The sequence below is a fragment of the Mauremys mutica genome, chromosome 12, assembly GCF_020497125.1.
Source record: "Mauremys mutica isolate MM-2020 ecotype Southern chromosome 12, ASM2049712v1, whole genome shotgun sequence".
Classification (NCBI taxonomy): domain Eukaryota; kingdom Metazoa; phylum Chordata; order Testudines; family Geoemydidae; genus Mauremys; species Mauremys mutica.
The window spans coordinates 57,459,808-57,480,537 of NC_059083.1; the positions used below are offsets into that span (position 1 = coordinate 57,459,808).

At 45.0% G+C, this 20,730-nt stretch overlaps 1 pseudogene; it reads right to left on the bottom strand.

Moving 5' to 3' along the window:
- Positions 1 to 10,191: 10,191 nt before the first annotated feature.
- Positions 10,192 to 20,248, bottom strand: LOC123346993 (annotated as a pseudogene).
- Between the last annotated feature and the right edge of the window lie 482 nt (positions 20,249 to 20,730).

Sequence of the window (20,730 nt, forward strand, 5' to 3'; positions counted from 1 at the left end):
CCCTTACCTACATGCAGCTTGTTACGTACATCCTTCCTCCCACTCCCACCTTCCTATCACTGTTACCTGCATCTTCTCTCCCACACACTCCTTTCTGTCACCGCTACCTGCATCCTCCTCTCACCCTCAACCTCCCTGTCACATTACCTGCATCCTCCATCTAACACCACACCTTCCTGTCACCATTACCTGCATCCTCCTTCTAACCTCCCACCTTCCTGTCACCTGTACTTGGATCCTCCCTCCCACCCCTACCTTCCTGTCACCATTACCAGCATCCTCCCTCCAACCCCTCACCTTCCTATCACCCTTAACTACATCCAGCTTGTTACCTGCATCCTCCCTCCCACTCCCACATTCCTATCACTGTTACCTGCATCTTCTCTCCCACACATTCCTTTCTGTCACCACTACCTGCATCCACCTTCCCACCCCCACCTTCCTGTCACTAATACCCACATCCTCCTTCTAACCTCCCGCTTTCCTGTCACCATTACTTGGATCCTCCCTCCCACCCCCCACCTTCCTGTCACCATTACCTGCATCCTTCCTCCCACTCCCCACCTTTCTATCGCCATTACCCACATCTTCCTTCCCATACACTCCTTTCTGTCATCGTTACCTGCATCCACCTCCCCACCCCCCACCATCCTGTCATTGTTGCCTGCATCCTCCTTCCCACTCCCCAACTTCCTGTCACTGATACCTACATCCTCTGTCCCACCCCCACCTTCCTATCACAGTTATCTGCATCCACCTTCCCACCCCCACCTTCCTGTCACCATTACTTGCATCCTTCTTCTCACCTTCAACCTGCCTAGCACCATTACCTGCATCCTCCCTCCCACCACACACCTTCCTGTCACCATTACCCGTGTCCTCCCTCTCACCCTATTTTCCTGTCACTGTTATTTGCATCCTCCCTGGCCCACTTTCCTGTCACCTATCAAAAGGGTAGCCGTGTTAGTCTGGATCCGTAAAAGCGGCAAAGAGTTCTGTGGCACCTTATAGACTAACAAACATATTGGAGCATGAGTTTTTGTGGGTGAATACCCACTTCGTCGGCTGCATCTTTCCTGTCACCGTTACCTCTATTCCCAGGCCCCCTTCTGGACTGCCAGGCCCCGGTAATTTGTACCGGCTTCCCCCCATCTCGTCGGCCTTGTTAGGGGATGGGAAAAGGAAAAGAAAACTAAAACCTTGCTGTCAATCTTTCTGACCATGAGATGTCACTATCTAAAGATCAAAGAGTTCTGTGGCACCTTATAGACTAACAGACATATTGGAGCATGAGCTTTCATGGGTGAATACCCACTTCGTCGGATGGATCCGACGAAGTGGGTATTCACCCACGAAAGCTCATGCTCCAATCTATCTGTTAGTCTATAAGGTGCCACAGGACTCTTTGCTGCTTTTACAGATCCAGACTAACACAGCTACCCCTCTGATATCTAAAGATCAGTGTTTCTCAACACCTGGTCCAGGGACCCGTGCCAGTCCTTGAGATCTCCCTGACACAGTTTAAGAAGGCAGCAAGCTGGTCCCTGGTATCAAAAAGACTGAGAAACACTGGTCTTGATAATAGTCTTACCATAGTGCAGAGGACTGGACTATATGACCTATCGAGGTCCATTTGAGCCCTACATTTCTATTATTTCTATGATCAGCTGTCACAAATATTTGGGTAGCTCGTCTCTCCTTGAAGTGAATACACAGCTCTCAGTTTTGTGAGCACATGGAAGAGAGCATGGATAGAGTCCTCGCCAGATTCTGCACCGACAGTGGGTGTCATTCCTTTGACTTCAGAGGGGTCACTCCTGATTTACAGTTAGGGGAGTGCAAGCACAACCAGGCCTGTTGCTAATTTACACCATCATTTCAGATGGGGAAGGAACTGTTAACTAGTAACTCTTTCTAAGTTAAGAATAGAATCTGCCATTTTAGGGCATGACACAGTTGCCAACATCTTGACATCATGGTACATTTCAGTGTGATACAGGAGGCAATCTAGCCTCTGCGGAATGTCTTCCATGTTTATTAGGAGAACAGTGTCACCAGCATAAGCAGACATGAGCCAGCTCAAGAGTCTTGTAAGGGACAGTTATTTTTAGCCCTCAAGCCAGCCCTTTGCAGAGTCTGAGAACATAGACCAGACCCCACTTCGAGCAGGCCACCATCCAAGCCCCTCCGAGCACAGCGACCTCCCCTCACCATTGTTCAGCCATTCCCAACATGCTCCTTTTTGCACAGACCTGATCATGGCTTTGTAAAGCAAATTAAGAATGGCACAAGCATTGTTGATAACGAGTCTGCAATGGAGCCCCAAGGAAGCACAGTGCCCTGCCCCAACCAGCCAGAAGGGAACAAAGCAGGCCCTGATTTGGTTTCCTTTCTAGGTGTATGGCTAGCAGGGTCAGGAGATGTGCTGGTGAGCTGAGTCTTCCCACTGCTGCAGGAGTTAGAGGCTAGTACATAAGTCTGTGAATTTGCATGGAAGTCAAAGCCTCAAGCCCACAAGACTTTGCTTGTGCTGCAGGCAAATGCTGACTGATTATATCTGCCCAGCTCTGCGCTCAGGGATTCTTAGCTACTTTTTTGCTCCCTTTGTTACATCACAACAAAACCTCTGGAATTCCGCTATAACTAGTGGCCATATTATTTAATGTATTTGGAACACAGTGTAAATGTAGGTCACACTCTGGATCTAACTATCCCAAAAAAAAGAGACAGAAAAGATCTGTCAGGTCAGCTAGTCCCGCCTCCTGCCACCTATTGTACTTTTGCTAGCGCTTTCTCCATTTTTCATTCAAATAGCCCAAGTCCATCCAGCATTTTTTCTGGAAGACTACTGCATAATCTGATATAGAACCCACAAAGAAAAAGAGAGCTAAGCACTGGACCATCTGCTGAATTCCCCACAGGAACCTGGTTTTGAGAAACAGTAAGAAAGTGTGGGCCCCTTGCTGAATGAGGGAGGGAACCTAGTGACAGAGGATGTGGAGAAAGCTAGTGTACTCAATGCTTTTTTTGCCTCTGTCTTCACAGACAAGGTCAGCTCCCAGACAGCTGCACTCTGCAGCACGGTATGGGGAGGAGGTGCCCAGCTCTCTGTGGAGAAAGAAGTAGTTCAGCACTATTTAGAAAAGCTGGACGAGCACAAGTCCATGGGGCCGGATGCACTGCATCCGAGGGTGCTAAAGGATTTGGCCGATGAGATTGCAGAGCCATTGGCCATTATCTTTGAAAAATCATGGTGAGCGGGGGAGGTCCCGGATGACTGGAAAAAAGCTAATGTAGTGCCCATCTTTAAAAAAGGGAAGAAGGAAGATCCAGGGAACTACAGGCCAGTCAGTCTCACCTCAGTCCCTGGAAAAATCATGGAACAGGTCCTCAAGGAATCAATTCTGAACCACTTAAAGGAGGGGAAAGTGATCAGGAACAGTCAGCATGGATTCACCAAGGGCAAGTCATGCCTGACTAACCTAATTGCCTTCTATGATGAGATAACCGGCTCTGTGGATGAGGGGAAAGCAGTGGATGTGCTATTTCTGGACTTTAGCAAAGCTTCTGATACAGTCTCCCACAGTATTCTTGCCAGCAAGTTAAACAAGTATGGGCTGCATGAATGGACGGTAAGGTGGATAGAAAACTGGCTAGATGGTCGGGCTCAACGGGTAGTGATCAATGGTTCCATGTCTAGTTAGCAGCCGGTATCAAGTGGAGTGCCCCAAGGGTCGGTGCTGGGGCCGGTTTTGTTCAATATCTTCATTAACGATCTGGAGGATGGTGTGGACTGCACCCTTAGCAAGTTTGCAGATGACACTAAACTGGGAGGAGTGGTTGATTCGCTGGAGGGTAGAGATAGGATACAGAGGGACCTAGACAAATTAGAGGATTGGGCCAAAAGAAATATGATGAGGTTCAACAAGGACAAGTGCAGAGTCCTGCACTTAGGACGGAAGAATCCCATTCACTGCTACAGACTAGGGACCGAATGGCTGGGCAGCAGTTCTGCAGAAAAGGACCTAGGGGTTACGGTGGACGAAAAGCTGAATATGAGTCAACAGTGTGCCCTTGTTGCCAAGAAGGCTAATGGCATTTGGGGTTGTATAAGTAGGGGCATTTCCAGCAGATCGAGGGACGTGATCATTCCCCTCTATTCAGCCCTGGTGAGGCCTCATTTGGAGTACTGTGTCCAGTTTTGGGCCCCACACTACAAGAAGGATGTGGATAAATTGGAGAGAGTCCAGCGGAGGGCAAGAAAAATGATTAGGGTGCTGGAGCACATGACTTATGAGGAGAGGCTGAGAGAACTGAGATTGTTTAGCCTGCAGAAGAGAAGAATGAGGGGGGATTTGATAGCTGCTTTCAACTACCTGAAAAGGGGTTCCAAAGAGGATGGATCTAGACTGTTCTCAGTGGTAGAAGATGACAAAACAAGGAGTAATGGTCTCAAGTTGCAGAGGGGGAGGTTTAGGTTGGACATTAGGAAAAACTTTTTCACTAGTAGAGTGGTGAAGAAATGGAATGGGTTACCTAGGAATCTCCTAGTGGTGGAATCTCCTTCCTTAGAGGTTTTTAAGGTCAGGCTTGACAAAGCCCTGGCTGGGATGATTTAGTTGGGTTTGGTCCTACTTTGAGCAGGGGGTTGGACTAGCTGACCTCCTGAGGTCCCATCCAACCTTGAGATTCTATGATTCTATGATTAAACACAGGCACAAGCATTAGAATCCATTTAAAATAATTATTTATAGGCCCTGTAATAAAGTCCTTTAGCTGCTGCCAACTTTGACATAGATGCTTGAGACTGCATCATTCTGGAACATCTATGAAAGCAGCACAACATGGTCCCTATGCCCTCAGGGAATTGCATTACCTGTGTCTGGGGTGCAATTTGCAAAGTTTCCTACCTTAAATGGTTATTTTATACACTATAGTCTGTCACCCAAATGAAAACTCTGCAACTTGCCTGGGGCCTGAGGGCCAATTCAGCTCAGCACATCTGAGTTATTAGGCCTCTGCTAGCTCAGTATGATGGTGCATCCTCAGGCATCTACAGTAAAACCTTCACCCAGCAGAAGACTGTGTAGGATTTATAAAGCATTATTTAAAAGACTCACTAAAGCCTGTTCCAGTGCCTAATGGTCCTGGCAGCCAGGCTAGCAACTGTTCCTGTGCTTCTCTCTATTCTGAAGTATCAGAGAGGTAGCCGTGTTAGTCTGGTTCTGTAGAAGCAGCAAAGAATCCTGTGGCACCTTATAGACTAAGGCTAAGGCTAATGCTGCAAAACGTCTGTTAGTCTATAAGGTGCCACAGGATTCTTTGCTGCTTCTCTATTCTGACTTTTCCTGGTCCATCCCCTCTAACAGAAGCCCTTTCTCATCTGTGTACAGTTGGGCTTCTGACACACAGGGGCTCTGTGACAGAGGCTTGCGTAATAAACTGCAAAACAAATGCACACAGTAAATTTAAGGTCAACTCCCATGGGGCTTAATTGGGATTGTGGATCTTTCTGGCCATGGTACCAGATTTTTCATGTGTTTTCTAATTTCAGTCTTACTGATAGAATCATAGAATCATAGAAGATTAGGGTTGGAAGAGACCTCAGGAGGTCATCTAGTCCAACCCCCTGCTCAAAGCAGGACCAACCCCAACTAAATCATCCCTGCCAGAGCTTTGTCAAGCTGGGCCTTAAAAACCTCTAAGAATGGAGATTACACTACTTCCCTAGGTAACCCATTCCAGTGCTTCACCATCCTTCTAGTGAAATAATTTTTCCTAATATCCAACCTAGACCTCTCCCACTGCAACTTGAGACCATTTCTCCTTGTTCTGTCATCTGCCACCACTGAGAACAGTCTAGCTCCATCCTCTTTGGAATCTCCCTTCATGTAGTTGAAGGCTGCTATCAAATCCCACCACAGTCTTCTCTTCTGCAGACTAAATAAGACCAGTTCCCTCAGCCTCTCCTCATAAGTCATGTGCTCCAGCCCTCTAATCATTTTTGTTGCCCTCCACTGGGGTGTCTCCAATTTGCCCACATCCTTTCTGTAGTGGGGAGCCCAAAACTGAACGCAATATTCCAGATGTGGCCTCACCAGTGCCGAATAGAGGGGAATAATCTCTTCCCTTGATCTGCTGGCAATGCTCCTATTAATGCAACTCAATATGCCATTAGCCTTTTTGGCAACAATGGCACACTATTGACTCAGATCCAGCTTCTCATCCACTGTAATCCCCAGGTTCTTTTCTGCAGAACTGCTGCTTAGCCAGTCCGTCCCCAGCCTGTAGCAGTGCATGGGATTCTTCCATCCTAAGTGCAGGACTCTGCACTTGTCCTTCTTGAACCTCATCAGATTTCTTTTAGTCTGATCCTCCATTTTGTCTAGGTCACTCTGGACCCTATCCCTACCCTCCAGTATATCTAACGCTCCCCCCAGCTTAGTGTCATCCACAAACTTGCTGAGGGTGCAATCCATCCCATCATCCAGATCATTAATGAAGATGTTGAACAAAACTGGCCCCAGGACCAACCCCTGGGGCACTCCGCTTGATACTGAACCATTGATCATTACCCATTGAACCCGACAATCTAGCCAGTTTTCTATCCACCTTATAGTGCATTCATCCAATCCATACTTTTTTTACTTGCTGGCAAGAATACTGTGGGAAATGGTATTGAAGCTTGGCTAAAGTCAAGATATATCAAGTTCACCACTTTCCCCATATCCACAGAGCCAGTTATCTCATCACAGAAGGCAATCAGGTTGGTCGGGCATCACTTGCCCTTGGTGAATCCATGTTGACTGGTCCTGATCACCTTCCTCTCCTCCAGGTGCTTCGAGGACCTGCTCCATGATTTTTCCGGGGACTGTGGTGAGGCTGATCGGTCTGTAGTTCCCTGGATTCTCCTTCTTCCCTTTTTGAAGATGGGCACTATATTTGCCTTTTCCCAATCGTCCGGGACATTTGCCATGAGTTTTCAGAGATAATGGCCAAGGGCTCTGCAATCAGTGGATAGCTCAGTGGTTTGAGCATTGGTCTGCTAAACCCAGGGTTGTGAGTTCAATCCTTGAGGGGGCCACTTAGGGATCTGAGGCAAAAATTGGTCCTGCTAGTGGGGGCTGGACTCAATGACCTTTCAAGGTCCCTTCTAGTTCTAGGAGATTGGTATATCTCCAATTATTACCTTTTTATTACCACTCCCTCAGTACCTTCGGATGCATTAGATCCAGCCCCCATTGCCTTGTGCATGTCCAGCTTTTCTAAATAGTCCTCAACCTATTCCTTCACCATTCAGGGCTGCTCACTTCCTCCCCACACTGTGCTGCCCAGTGCAGCAGTCTGGGAGCTGACCTTATCTGTGAAAACCAAGGCAAAAAAAGCATTGAGTCCTTCAGCTTTTTCCACATCATCTGTCACTAGGTTGCCTCCCCCATTCAGTAAGGGTCCCACACTTTCCCTGACCCTCTTCTTGTTGCTAACATACCTGTCAAAACCCTTCTCATTATCCTTCACATCCCTTGCTAGTTGTAACTCCAATTGTGTTTTGGCCTTCCTGAATACATCCCTGCATGCTTGAGCAATATTTTTATTCTCTTCCCTAGTCATCTGTCCAAGTTTCCACTTCTTGTAAGCTTCCTTTTTGTCTTTAAGCTCACCGAGGATTTCTCTGTTAAGCCAAACTGGGCACCTGCCATGTTTGCTAATCTTTCTGCACATCAGGATGGTTTGTTCCTGCACCCTCAATAAGGCTTCTTTAAAAACACATCCATGAAGAGAAGGGAGTTACCTTACAAGTGGAGAACCAGTGTTGACAGGGCCAATTCAATCAGGTTGGATGTGGTATTTCACCAGGAGGGTGGTGAAGCACTGGAACGGGTTACCTAGGGAGGTGGTGGAATTTAACACCATTAATTTGGGCTTGAATAGGGACTGGGAGTGGCTGGCTCACTACAAAAGCAACTTTCCCTCTTTTGGTATTGACACCTCCTCATCAATTATTTGGAGTGGACTATAGACTCATAGAATATTAGGCTTAGATGAGACCTCAGTGGTTTGAGCATTGGCCTGCTAAACCCAGGGTTGTGAGCTCAATCCCTGAGGGGGCCACTTAGGGATCTGGAGCAAAATCAGTACTTGGTCCTGCTACTGAAGGCAGGGGGCTGGACTTGATGACCTTTCAAGGTCCCTTCCAGCTCTATGAGATAGGTATATCTCCATCCCCTGCTCAAAGCAGGACCAACACCAACTAAATCATCCCAGCCAGGGCTTTGTCAAGCCAGGCCTTAAAAACCTCTAAGGAAGGAGATTCCACCACCTCCCTAGGTAACCCATTCCAGTGGGTCACCACCCAAAGTGTTCACTGACAGGGTGGTTTTGTCTTTTATCAGTTTCTTAGGTGAGTTCATTGGCGAGCATAGTGACTGGTTTCACGCATGTATTAGGCCATTTAACACACTGGATGAGGTACACCACATGTTGTGATAGGCATGTATAGGATCCATGGCTCTCTTGCCAACAGAAGGTGGTCCAGTAAAATATATTACCTCACCCACCTTCTCTCTCTAATAACCTGGGACCAACACAGCTACAACTACACTGATTTGTTACAGTCATTTTGATATTACCTACATTTTTCAGAGCTGTCCTTTGGCAGGACATTTCAAAACTGTGATTTTCACTCCAATTTGGGATGAAAGTTTCAAAGTGTTAGAATTTCCTGCGGAATGGAAATTCTGTGTTTTGACCCGCTCTAGTAGAGCCCAAGGGGTAGGGGAGAGGGAGAGCGATGGTTCTCAGATTCCAGGATCCACTATGCAGACCAACATCTGTCCCTGGAGATCACTAGGGAACCAGTGGTGTTCCTTGGCAGCAGAGGTATTTATTCCCAGCAGTCACACCCTGCACCAGCAGAAGTTTGGAGTGGTTTATAGGTGTTGCCCTTGTAGAGTACATTACAACATAGGTGCTGGAACTAGCGGGTGACGGGGTGCTGCCGCATCCCCGTCTTGAAGTGGTTTCCATTATATAGAGGGTTCACAGTTTGGTTCAATAGCTCTCAGCTCCCCACTATAAAAATTGTTCCAGCATCCCTGCATTACCCCATAGAATCATTAAAGGCGGAGAAGGTCTAGGACTAGCAAACCTCAACTGCAGGGAGACATTCAGTGATATAACAAAGCCACTCTGACTCCCAACCAAGGAACTAGAGTGCAGAGGCAGCTGTGACGGCACTCACGGGTTTTATGGACTGCCAGCAGCGAGGCAGGCTCTCTAAAGCAGTGGTTCTCAAACTTTTGGACTGGTGACCCCTTTCACATAGCAAACTTCCGAGTGTGAGCCCCCTTATTAATTATTTTCTTATATATTTAACCCCATTATAAATGCTGGAGGCAAAGCGGGGTTTAGGGTGGAGGCTGACAGCTCGCAACCCCCCCCCCCACGTAATAACCTCATGACCCCCTGAGGGGTCCCGACCCCCAGTTTGAGAACCCCTGCTCTAAATGTTAATGGGAAGGGGAGTATATGCTGAGATTTCTGCCACTTGCCACCTGGCCTTGTTAGGCCTCTGACTCCTGAAAACCTCTGGAATCCCAAAAGAGAGCCATTTCTTCATTGCTCTTTCATATAGTCGTGAGGTTTGTGTTCTCGTATGTGCTCTGCTAATCACACTATGACAAATGCAGCTGTAGGTGATGCTACATTGTGGAGTCAGGTAGGCTGAGCAACAGGTTTGATAAATCTCTTTTAGGTACATAACCATATAACATAGCATCATCTTGGAACTTCCTGGCAATAACAGTGTCTTTCACGTAGGGTGACCAGACAGCAAATGTGAAAAATTGGGATGGGGGTGAGGAGTAATAGGAGCATATATAAGAAAAAGACACAAAAATCAGGACTGTCCCTATAAAATTGGGACATCTGGTCATCCTACTTTCACGAGAACCAAAGCCGTGATGGCTCTCTGCTCATAGATTGCACCTACACTGCTCTCTGGTGGAGGGATGCAGAAGTAAACGAATGAAATTAATTCTGCGTGCAAAAAAAATAAATTAAAAAAAATCTCCCCAGAGGTCAGTTTTGAGCAACTCAAACAGTAAATAACTGCTTTATTGAGACATATACATCAGTAGAGTCAGAGAGAAGAAACTGGTCATCTCTGTAAGCAAAGGGAACTTTGTTTTCTGTAAGTGTAAGAGAGGGACAACCACACAACAGCTACAAGCAGTCAGCAACAGGGGAAATATACATTATGCATATTTCCTGTTTTTGTCCTGAAGGAAGCTCACTCTTCCCTTTCTATTACTACCTGGAAAGAGAGAAACATTGTTTATTCCTTTTAGACATTAAGATTGGATTTTCAGCTGCCCTCGGCCAATTTCAAAAATGGCACCTGCAAGTGTTGTGCGCTCACTTGTTTGCATATTCAAAAGCCACACAGGGGAGCACATGGAGGCTGGATGGAACTGTCTAGCTTTGCTAAGAGACAGCGGGAGGAAACAGAACTATAATCTATGAGTTTCTGAATGGTGCAAGCAGCCGAGGGCGGTGTGGGGGTTATAGAGTGTGATACCCTAGGAGAGATGGAATGTAATGGAGAAAAGTATTTGTTGACTTTTCTAGAGTGCTACTCATCACTATAGTATCTGAGCATGCCACTGATCATTTAATTATTTACCCACAGTGGGACAGCTTCAACAGGAGAGACTGAGAGTGCCCCATGTCAGCCTAGCCCATAGCTCAATGGTTAGAGCACCCTCCTAAGTGGAGGGAAACCTGTGTTCGAAATCTTTCTCCCCTAAGAAGGAATTGAACCTGGGTACCACACATGCCAGGTAAGTGTTCTATCCACTGAAGTAAAAGACATACCGTGGGCACTGCTGTCACGACCTCCTTCTCTGGCAGCTGGATTTTGAATGGGGCCTGATCCAGCAACCAGCTTCAGCCTGGATCAGGCCCCACACAGAGAATAGGCAGCCAAACGCCTCTCTTCCCCCTGTTCATGAATCACTCTGAGGCTTAGGCAGGAGACAGGTGTCCAGGCACATGTGCAGAAACAGACTCCTAGGCACCAAGGGAACTTTTAGCCTGAACATATAGGCTCTGAGTGCGTTTAGCACCGACAGGGTTTGACAGGAGTTTTGTGCATCGCAGCAGAGCCTAAAACTGGGAGTTAAGCACCTAAGTACCCTTCTGAATCTAGTCCTAAGTGACTTGCCCAAGATCACACAGAAAGCCTGTGGTAGGGCCAAGATTTGAACCTGACTGTGCTGAGTCCCTAATTATACAGGATACTTTTGAAATTTGTCCCTAAAAATGTGCAGTAGAAGGGTAAACTGCGGGGATATAACAGTAACCTTGTGGGAAATATCCAGCCCTTACAGATGAGTAGAAATTTTTCAGCAAATAATAAATTCACTTAAAAATGCATTTTCCAGGGCACTGAAACTATTCACAAATTTACGCCAAATCCAGCAAATATTTTTGTGCAAAACTTTTTTTTCTTCAAAAACAGTTGAAATGTTTTGTTTGACCATTTCAAAACTAGACGTTTTGGACTTCATTTTAAAATGGTTTTGTTTAGAATTTAAAAAAAATAGGGGGTGAAAAACACCCCCAAACAACTGAAAACTGAATAAAAAACTGAAGGAAAAAAAAAAAGCTTTGGGATCAAAGGAAAGATTCATCTGATCCAAAACAATTTACTTTTTGGTTTTTCATTTCAGCCTCTGAACCAGTTGTTGTTTTTTTCAGGGCAAAACTTGAATTGAAAAATCAGTTATTCACTCAGCTCTACCAGCTCAGGTTTTCTAGTGTCCTGAGAGTGCTGAAGCGGTGAGATAATTGAAGGAGCAGTGTGGGTAGACTCCACTAGGGGTCAGCCCCTCCCATCCACTGCCTCTTGTTCAGAAAGAAAGGAGCTAAGAAGGTTGGATGTGGAAGGTGAAAGCAAGTAGGAGATACTATGAACAGTGCAAGCCAAAAAGGGCTGCAGTATAGAAAAAATGGAAAATGGAACTGGCAACCAGGTACTCATACAGAATATGTTAAGGTAAATTATGAGGAGCCCGTAGTTACTTAAATGGAAGTTACATTAGGCATTTTTAGGGTGATCATGTTATTTCTACCCTTCTTCTGTAGGTAGCTTCTGAGGACTGGCCATACCGATGACACTACCAAGATAAAAGATCACATCCCATTACAAACTTAGGGCCAAAGTGATTTCAATGGAGTTACACCAGCAAAGATTGTGGCTCCTTAGTCTTAATTCTGCCTTTTTTGTGCACCAATTTCTTGAGGTTTGTTCCTTTGTTTGTCATAGGGAAGCCTGGTGTCTATCTTACTGGTGAGCATAGCTGTGATTTCTAAGACAACTTAATCACCTGCAGGCATTCAGTGCAAACTGCACAGTTGCGTCTAACATTAATGGCTTACCTTTGTGGAGGTAACTTCTCGGTTCGTTAGCTCTAAGCTTATTGACCTGAGACTCAGCAACATCTGCTCGTTCCTCAGCCCCCTCCAGCTCGTGCTGTACTTTCCTGAATTTGGAGAGGTGAACATTGACTTGTGCATCCTGTAACCAAAACACAAAAGGAACTAAGCCCAAGGAGAAGTGACATCCTGGGATCCAGTATCAGAGCTGAAGTGGGCATCTCAGCAAATTGTAAATGAATGTTTGTTCCTGTTAAGTGACACACAGCCTTCTCAACTTCTCTTGTAGGATTTGACTTTCAACTGAAGTTTATCCACCAAGTCCTGTAACCTCAGCACATTCTTTTTGTCCTATTCACCCTATTGAAAAGAGATCACGCCAGGTTACCTTTACACTTTTGATGAGAAAAAAACATTTCAGGTGGATTTTCTCTTTTGCACCTGCCTGGAAAGTCAGCTCCTTGATGCGCCGTTCATATTTCTGAATGCCTTTGATGGCATCTGCAGCTTGTTTCGGCTCTCCTTCCAGCACGGACTCGAGCTCTTGGATCTGGGGAAGTAATTGAGAAATTAGGCACCAACTCTACTACAGGAGGCAGAGGTTCAAATTATATTCTTCACCACCAGCCTTCAGCTCCAGCACATACCCTGGACTCCAGCTTCTGAAGCTGCTTCTTGCCACCCTTCAGTGAGAGACACGGACAAATTTTGTGATTACCTTTGAGGTTGCGGAAAAGATTTAAAACAATACAAATGTTATTTAAAACAAAATTAGCATGTGTGCAGCCTAGCATTTTGGTCTCCAAAGCTCAGACTATCCCCAGGGAAATTCAGGGAATATATCATAATAGGCGTTAGTGAGCAATACAGCTACACTTGAAAAGAACTGACTCTAAAGTTACAAAGTACAGTGCAAAATTCCATGAAGTTCTGAGCTGTACATGTAGAAATGGCTGTGCCTCACACAAGTGCTAGGTCAGTAATTGCACGCCTAAGCTCCACATGCCCACTAACTTCAGAACAAGGGCTAGCTGCTTAGGAGATTCACCAGCAGAGCTTAGCTGAACAGGTATATTAGCTGCCTAAAGAGGTGATGCTAGCTGCATATGGACAGGGCGTATTTTGTAAGCTGTGCAAGGCAACTAGTTCTGGGGGAAGGTGATGGCTGTTGTTAGATGCACAATACAAAGTGAACAAGTTAGCTGACTATTTAACCTGTGTGATAGACCCAGGCCAGTGGGATACAGCAGAGTAGTAGAAGGGAGATATACTGGCCACTGAATAAGCAGTTTTCTGTTCCCTGAGTGACCAGAGCAGGGGCTGTGCAAGAGCAGTCAGGAAGCTGCTAGAACCAATTACGACAGGCAAGCTAATTAAAACACCTGGAGCCAATTAAGGACATACTAGAACCAATCGTGGCAGGCAGACTAATCAGGACACCTGGTTTAAAAAGGACCTCCCATCAGTTAGTAAGGAGGGAGTGAGAAGGTGTGCTGCTGGAGGACTGAAGAGTACAAACATGATCAGGCTTCAGGAGGGAGATTCTGCAGTGAGGATAAAGAAAGTGCTGGGAGGAGGCCATGGGGAAGTAGCCCAGGGAGTTGTAGCTGTCACACAGCTGATACAGGGGACATTGTAGATAGCTGCTGTCCACAGGGCCCTGGGCTGGAACCTGGTGTAGAAGGTGGGCCCAGGTTCCCCGCATCCTCCAACTCAGGTCTGGGGCAGGACTGCAGAAGGGAAGGTCTAATTTGGAAAGGGATCTGGCCTGTCCCTGATGCACTAAGTGGGACACAGACACTGCGAGGATTGTTCTCCCTTCCCCCCATGCTGGCCAGTGATGAGGTTAGCTGAGTAAACAGGAGGTTTGAGCCTCTAGCAGAAGTGGCCAAACTGAGGGCTGCCGTGAACCTCTGAGGTGAACAATTCTGCCAAAAAGCGCAGGACCCACCAAGGCAGAAGAGGAACTTTGTCGCACCTGCTATTCTGTGAAGCCACAAGGGACCATTATTTCTAAATTGTGTAAATTTTTTATCTCCTTTCTTCTGAGTTTTCTTCCTTATAAATTGAATCCAAGTATCAGCAACATTCACTGACTGCCCCGGAGATGTTATGAGTTTCCAGACTAATATGATGGCCTTAGCTATGTTTTTAACAATATTTATGATTTAACTTCTCTTTTGCAACTAAACACAAATTGTTCCTTAGTGGTATGTACTATTCTGTAGAACATCAGTAACCTCTCCCTGCACTTATTACACAGAAACACTTACATTGGTCTGGGAACCTGTGGGTTCAGTACAGGTACTCAATTTGGGTTTTATTTCTTACACAGTCACACAAATTGGAGGTAATTGTTCCATTCTACTCAGCACCGGTGAGGCCTCAACTGGAGTTCTGTGTCCAGCTTTGGGCACCACACTTTAAGAAAAATATGAGCAAATTGGAAAGAGTCCAGAAGAGAGCAACAAAAATGATGAGAGGTTTAGAAAACATGACTTATGAGGGAAGGTTGAAAGGGAGTCTTGAATTTAGTCTAGAGAAGAGAAGGCTGAGGGAGGACATGATAACAGCCTTCAAACTGGTAAAAGGTTGTAAAGAAGACGATGATCAGTTGTTCTCCATGTCCACGGATGGTAGAACAAGAAATAGTTGGCTTCGTTTGCCACAAGGGAGATTCAGGTTGGATATTAGGGAAACTTTCTAACCATAGAAGGATAGTAAGCTCTAGAACAGGTGACCTAGCGAAGTTGTGGAATCTTCGTCATTGGAGGTTTTTAAGAACAGGTTAGACAAACACCTGTCAGGTATGGCCTAGGTTTACTTAATCTTTTCATTGGGGGGAACAGATTAAATGATTTCTTGAGTTCCCCACCAGCCCTTCATTTCTATGATTCTGTGAAACTGCTAAAGGCTGCATTGATCCCTGGCACACCAGCCCCACTGCCCCATGTGACCCCTGCATCTTTATACATGGCTGCAGACAGATCTCTCATCTAGACTCAGACACCACACACTTTATCTCACAGCACACAGGGAAAACGCTAAATGGTAAAAGAAGTAAATGAAATGAAACATTTACATCTGTGATTGCCTCATTTGCCTTCTCTTCAGCATTTCTTGCATCTTGAATGGCCTCCTCCACCTCACTTTGGATTTGGACAATATCGGTTTCCAGCTTCTTCTCTGTATTCATAAGGATGGTGTTCTACAAAAGAGAGAGAGAGAGTGAAGTAGCTCTTGAGTCTCTGATCCTTTGTCCTTGGAAAGGATATGAAAAGATCCTGGAATTATTGGTTATTACTCGGTGTTTCTGTAGAACTAGGAATGTGTATGGCCTTGCAATGTGAGCTACCTGAGTATGCAGGAGCTGCACACGCTCAGTGGTGTCCATGAGCTCCTGGTCAGCCACTTTCCTGCTCCTCTCTGACTGTTCCAGAGATGTCCTTAGCTCCTCAGTTTCACCCTGAATCCGGTTAGCTCTGCGCTCAGCCACGGCCACCTGCTCCTTCAGGTCATCTTGGCCTCGGAGAGCATCATCCAAGTGCAGTTGCGTGTCCTACATATAAAGAAGAGTTGATTTTGTTACTGAGCATGCTGGCTACTGTTTGTATGATTCATAAAAAAGTATCAGTTGGAGAGTTAAATCAAAGACCCTGAGCACTCCTTGGACACTCAGCAAGTGCTTCTGTGCATCTGCAGCCAGGCGGCTGGCATGGCTCAGCTGAATCTCCATTTCATTCAGATCCCCCTCCACCTTCTGCTTTAGCCTCAGGGCTTCATTTCTGCTCTGCATTTCTGCATCTAGAGCACTCCGCATGGTTCCTCTTTAACTGATCAATTTCTTCATCTTTCTCAATGATCTATCAATTTCTGATTTCACTTGGGTCAGTTCAAGCTGAACTCAAAGAATTTTGGCCTTTTCATGCTCAAGAGTTGCCTTTAGGAGAGTGGGTAATAATGCAAAAATTAAATTTCAGAAAAACAATATTCTTTGAGGTCCATTCTTCCAGTGCTCTGATTAGGGGGCATTAGCAATGGTCACCCACATAAATGCTCTGTGCAAGTCCAGAACCCTGAACCTCTCTTCCTCTGATATTTCAAATGAACTCACCTCTGCCTTTTCCAAAGCCATCTGCATATCAGATTTTTCTATCTCAGTCAGTTTTTTGGCCTTTTCAAGCTCATAGGTGGTTTTGCCATTTTCTGCAATTTCCTTAGTAAAGTCAGCTATTTCCACTACGAAATAAACACCACAAATGGCATAAAGTGAAAAGGAGCCAGAGAAAAGTGAGAAGCTCTAAAATGTAGCTCGAGTGACTGTGTATCCCTTATACAGATACACATGGGAAAATAAAATAGATAAAGCTGCAGAATGTGCAGCTAATACAGACTCGGGACATCAAAAGAGCTAGAACAAGTGTCTCAGTGAAGCTTTAGTTAGCTCCATCCTATCCACAGGCTGGAGGGTCTTTTAATGATGGTGTCTGTTTATCCCACTAGTTTGACAGCATTGTCCTTCTTAATATTTGTTAGCATCACTTCTGCAAAATGGAACTTTCAAAAAGCGGAGTTGCTAGTGACATCAGGTCAGCCTCTTGAGTACTGCTTTCTATTGCCAGGATTTCTGGCACCGCAGCAAGATACCTGATGGGCCAGTGGGCATGTAGACATTTTGGGGGTATGGACTGGACAGTAAAAATCTCAGTATTTCTAGGCCTACATGGCACTGTATCCTGGCTACAATAGGTCTTATGGCTAAGGGCCAGATTTTCAAAGGAATTTGGGTGCCTAACAATACAGAACCTAATAGGATTTTCAAAAATGCCTATGTGCCTAACTCTCTTTGAAAATCTGGCACTAAAGCATATAACTGAGAGCTAGGGTTTCTGCTTTATTTTCCTGATTCTGTCCAGACTTGCTCTGTGACCTTGGGAGAGTCATTTTAATTTCTCTGTGTTAAAATGGGGCTCTGTAAGGGCTCTGAGATCCTTGGCCACAAATGGCATCAGAAGTGCAAATTATTATACTGAATGTCTCTTATGTATTGTGCATTATCATTGTTCTAACAGGAATATGAAAAGGAAACAAGCCGCCCAAAGAAAACCACTTACGCTGTAAATTCTTGTTTTCTCGTTTGATTGTTTCAAGCTGATCCAAGGTTTCCCCATAGGCATTTTTCATTTTGAAAAGTTCTGTGCTTAGTGACCATGATTCCTTTAAGGAAGCTTCCAGCTCAGATTGGCTCTCCTCATACTTTGCCTTCCACTCAGCCAGAACCTGAAAGACATCAAAGATGGTTGATTAACTACCAGTGTTTAAAACTGTTGTTTACTTTGTTCATGTCTCCATATCATCTGAAACCCATTTTACTACATAGCCACCTTCTGAAGGATCTACAGACGATTAGGCTCTTCTACAGCCCCATTTTTTTCTTGAGTGAGGACTGTAGATTTGGGCCCTTGAGAAGTTTAAAAGGTACCATTGCTCATCTCAAATCTCATATGGCACCTTGTCAAAAATCCTCTGTTTCTCGTCAAGAGCAGCTGCCAGTGAATTTTCTCTCTCAGCATCAATCATCAGGTTCTCCACTTCGTCTTGGAACCTCTGCTTAGTCTTTTCCAGTGAAGCACATTTAGAATTCACAGCTTCAGCTTGCTCCTCAGCTTCTTGCAGGCACTGAGCAACTTTTTTCCTTAAAGAAAGTGAATAATAATAAACTTATGTAATTAAGTGCATGCTCTTCTAACACTTTAGCCTGCTTCTAAATCTTTACATCTGGATGCATGTCTTCACAAGAAACTGAAGCACCAGGGAAGCCCAATGATTAATCTGGTATTCTTTCTCCAATAGCAGCCAAAGTCAGAGACCTTCTAGAATTAGACAGCTCCTGACGGTGACCCAGTAAAAGTGAAGAGAAGTGTAAAAGCCTCATAATGCACTTGCTTGTGCAATATTATAACGCAGGTGCAAATTTCATTCTGAGTATATCTAGCAAAGAAATTATGACCTAAAACATGAGGACTGATAGTCTTTGTAATAGCTTTGATAGCTAGTGGAACTGCTATTCTTATATATTTACAAGTTTAATTTGTTTTCTAAACTTACTAAACAGTTGTCCTGAGACCAGGTAGAAGTAAGGAAGTCTCTGTGCTATTCCAGTGTCATTGTTCTTTTCAGTGCAGTCATTGTGAAAATAAAAAACACTAGAAACTTGGTCCTAACAGTATGTGATATCGCTTGGTCTGTGCAGTTAATAAATTGATTCAATGTCAAATGCATTGTTGTTCCCATTCCAATAAATGATTAAGTTGATTTGAACTATAGAAGATTCATGAAATCTCAGGTGAAATGATGCAGTGTCTTACAATAAGAGGCTCTATATTTAGTCCAATAGATACTAGAGAAAATTTGGACACTTCCAGCCCTCCCGCCACCCCAGCACGTACGTGGCCTCTTCCAGTTCCTCTGTGCACCGAATGCGTCTGTCTCGTATTTGATTCTCCACTGGGCAACTTCACTGTTGCAGGGCATGTTGCAGCTCACCCTTGGCTTCCTGCTCCTCCTCATATTGCTCCCGGAGCAAGTCGCAGTCATGGCGAGCAGACTGCAAGGCGTGGGCCAGTGCATTCTTAGCCTAGAAATTGAACAAAATACTATCAACTTGTAACTGACTGCACTTGGGCCATGGGCAGTGAATGAACCCAGATCCTCCCACTCTCAAAGCATATGCCTCTAGTGCTTCAGCAAAAGACTAAGTCCCCTAGCTCAGTGGTTCTCAACCAAGGGTACATGTACCCCTGGGGATACGCAGAGGTCTTCCGGGGCTACATCACTCATCTAGATATTTGCCTAGTTTTACAACAGGCTACATGAAAAGCACTAGCGAAGTCAGTACAAACTAAAACTTCATACAGACAATGACGTGTTTATACTGCTCTACATACTATTCATTAACCTGTAAGTACAATATTTATATTCCAATTGATTTATTTTACAATTACATGGTAAAAATGAGAAAGAAGCAATTTTTCAGTAATAATGTGCTGTGACACTTTTTTATTTTATGTCTGAATTTGTAGACGTAGTTTTTAAGTGACATGTAAAGTGGGGGTACGCAAGACAAATCAGACCCCTGAAAGGCCTACAGTAGGCTGGAAAGGTTGAGAGCCACTGCCATACCTATTGCTGACTCATGAACCTCTTATGTGGACTGACCACTAGGAGAAGACAAAGATGAATGCTCCGTATTGTGGGTGGTATATCTCCCTGACTGGAAATGCTCGACACTAGGAGGTCACAGATCAACAATGTTAAGACTAAGATCCAGGGAACAAGTTACCTACAACTGAAATTAATTTTAGTGGGTCACCATCAGAGACCTTCTAGAATTAGACAGGACTCCTGTTAAACTATGAACATTCTATTCTTTACTGTGTATATCTCTCCAGAATGACAATATAGGGTATTAAGATTTAGGCTTCAATGCTTATAATGCATCAATTCTGCATTTAAAAGATGAAGATTTAGATTCAATGCTGTTTCAGATCTAGAATATAAAATGTTTTCTTAATGAAATCAGGTCCAATATTTCCTTAGAGTTTAGCATCCACTCAACAGTTATTAATACCTTGGTCTCTTCCTCTAGCTGCCTCTTCAGTTCCTCTAGTTGCTGAGTAAGTGCCTGCTTGCTTCTGGATAGCTGGGACAATATGCTTTCCTTTTCCTCTAGCTGACCACTCAGTTCACCTGTTACCAAAGAAGATACATTTCTATCACTTCCTGTTTTAAACAGCTTGAAAGCCCTCATCTAATAGGAAAAATAGCCAGCATTAATGAGAAATTCCATACCTGCTCCAGGTCCAGGTTAAAGACAAAGCCTAGAATCTGTTAGTGCATACACTAAATGCCCTGCCTTTCACAGACACACAGATCCAATGGGACATGCCATTTCTTTTGTCATTCTACACAGTACATTTACCCAGGACAAAAATACTTTCTGGAGTTAGCATTGGATGCTTCCAGTGTCATTCATGAACCCTCTACTTTGGGTAGATTTCTGGCAAGGCAACTAGTTTTCTGCTCTGTGGGGTGCAGGCTTTGGGAGGGAGTTTAGGTGCAGTAGAGGGCTCAGGTCTGGGGCAGGACTGCAGTAGCGGGTGAGGGGTGTGGGCTCCGGCCAGGAGGCACTTACCTCAGGCGGCTCCCAGGCAGCAGCGCAGCAGGACTAAGGCAGGCTCCCTGCCTTCCCTGGACCTGTGCCACTCCCGGAAGTGGCCAGCACATCCCTGT